This window comes from Furipterus horrens, unplaced genomic scaffold (genome assembly GCF_987537825.1).
Source record: "Furipterus horrens unplaced genomic scaffold, mFurHor1.1.pri manual_scaffold_6, whole genome shotgun sequence".
Lineage (NCBI taxonomy): Eukaryota > Metazoa > Chordata > Mammalia > Chiroptera > Furipteridae > Furipterus > Furipterus horrens.
In genome coordinates, this window is record NW_028327176.1 from 186,501,291 (window position 1) to 186,503,940 (window position 2,650).

The window sequence follows — 2,650 nt, forward strand, 5'->3', positions numbered from 1 at the left end:
AAAATGACTAGTAATGGATAAAAAATCAATATACAAAAATCTGTTGCATTTATAGACACCAATAATGAACTATCAGAAAGAGAACTTCAGAAAATAATTTCATTCAAAATTACATCAAAAAGAATGAAATACCTAAGAATAAATTAAACAGGAGGTGAAAGAGCTGTACACTGAAAACTGTAAGACACTGATGAGAGAAATGAAGAAGGCGCAAGTCAACAAAAAATTATTCCATAGGAAGAATTAATATTGTTAAAATGTCCATACTACCCAAAGCAATCTATAGATTCTAGGCATCCCTACGAAAATTCCAATGTCATGTTTCACAGAAACAGAACAATCTTAAACTTTGTATAGAACCATAAAAGACCATGAATAGCCAAACCAATCTTGAGAAAGAGAAATAAAGCTGTATGCACCATGCAGCCTCATTTCTAAATATATTACAGAACTATAGTATTTAAAACAATATGGTATTGGCATAAAAACAGATGTGTAAATCAATGGAATACAGTAGAGAGCCCAGAAATAAACCAACACACATACGGTCAATTAATTTACAAAGGAAACAAGAATATATAATGTGGAAAGGACAGTTTCTTCAATAAATGGTGTTGGAAAAACTGGACAGCCACATGTAAAAGAATGAAACTGGACCACTATCTAACTCCATACACAAAAATTAACTCAAAATGGATTAAAGACTTGAATGTAAGACCTGAAACCTTAGAAATCCTAGGAAAAATATATAGGCAATAAGTTACTTCATACTGGTCTTGGAGATTTTGGATTTGACAGCAAAAGAAAAGACAACAAAAGCAAAAATAAACAATGGGATTATATTGAACTAAAAGGCTTCTTCTACACAGCAAAGGAACCAATCAACAAAATGAAAAGACAACCCACTCAATGGGAGAAAATATTTACAAGTTATATTATCTGATAAGAGGTGAATATCCAAAATATGTAAAGAATACATGCAACTTCGTGGCAAGAAAAAAAAAACAATTTAATTAAATTCTTTATTCTAAAGAAGACATAAAGATGGCCAACAGGTATATGAAAATGTGCTCAACATCACTAATCATCTGGGAAATGCAAATCACAATGAGTTGGCGTCACCTCACATCTACTAAAACAGCTGTTTTCAAAAAGACAAGAGATAACCAATGTTGGTGAGGATGTGGGGAAAAGAGAACCCTTGTGTACTATTGGTGAGAATGTAAACCGGTGCAGCCACTGTGGAAAATATTACGGAGGTTCCTCAAGCATTAAAAAATAGAACTGCCAGAGGACCCGGCAATTCCACTTTCGGTTGTTTATCTGAAGAACACAAAAACACTAACTCAGAAAATGCATGCATACCCATGTTCATTGCAGCACTGTTTACAATACAATAGCCAAGATATGGAAACAATCTAAGTATCTGTCAACAGATAATGAATAAAGAAAATGTGGCATGGAGATAGATAGATATATATATATAGTTATTCAGCCATAAAAAAGAACGAAATCATGTCAGTTGCAACAACACGAATGGACCTTGAGGGCATTAAATTAAGTAAATAAGTCAGACAGAGAAAGATAAATACCATATGACCACTCTTCTATGCGCATTCTAAAAAGCAAATAAACAACAACAAGAAAACACCAGCTCATAAATACAGAGACTAGATTGGTGATTGCCAGAGGCAGGGGTCGAGAGGTGGGCAGAACGGGTGAAGGGGGTCAAAACGTGCCAACTTCCAGTTATAAAATAAATAAGTCCTGGGGATGTAATGTACAGCCTGACAACTATAGTTAACAATACCGTGTTGCCTATTTGAAAGTTGCTAAGCAAGTCAATCTCAAAAGTCCTCATCACAAGAAAAATAAATTTTTTGTAACTATGTATAGTGATGAATGTTAACTAGATTTAGTGCGGTGATCATTTCACAAAGTATACAGATAGCAAATCATTATGTTGTACAACTGAAATTACCATAATGTATGTCAATTCTGCCTCAATTGAAAAAATTAATTTAAAAAAAAAAGGGAAACACAGCAGACAAAACATTCACTAAGCCATCAAAGTTAATGGCATTAGTAATGGGACAAATCAACATTGTGTGAAAAAAATTCTGATTTCCAAAAACTATAGTCATTAATAATCAATAAGTGTGAAAATATGTTTTAAATTGTGTGTCACTTTGCCACATCAGGTTGGCAAAAATTAATTAATTTTAAAATATCATAATTATTTTATTTTATTTTCCCTCAGCGGAGATCGCGCCGTCCCCCACTACCACAGATGATGCAACTGAGTTTCCCACATTCAGGGAAATTGCAGGGGTCAGCACATCCGGAGCGTGACGGATAAGCCTCGCCCTGGGAGAGCCACCTTGGTGATCATGGTCTCTCCCCTGCCAGGTAAGTATAAAAAATAATAACTTCAAATGCTGGCAAATGTGCATGCCATAAAATAGACGTTCTCATACACTGTTGCAAAGAATGTAATGGACACACACTTTCCAAAAAGCAACTTGCAAATATTTATAAAGAGCTTTTGCCTAGTAATCATACTTTTGCAAATTTAGCCTAAGAAAATAATCAGATATGGACAGAGATTTATGTATAGGAGTGTTAATTATACATTATTTATAAAAGTGAA

General features: G+C 34.0%; 1 non-coding gene across 1 annotated transcript; it reads right to left on the minus strand.

Moving 5' to 3' along the window:
- Positions 1-2,259: 2,259 nt before the first annotated feature.
- LOC150007999 (U1 spliceosomal RNA) lies at positions 2,260-2,417 on the minus strand. Its single transcript, XR_016512220.1, has one exon. It is a non-coding gene; the product is annotated as a U1 spliceosomal RNA (small nuclear RNA).
- Between the last annotated feature and the right edge of the window lie 233 nt (positions 2,418-2,650).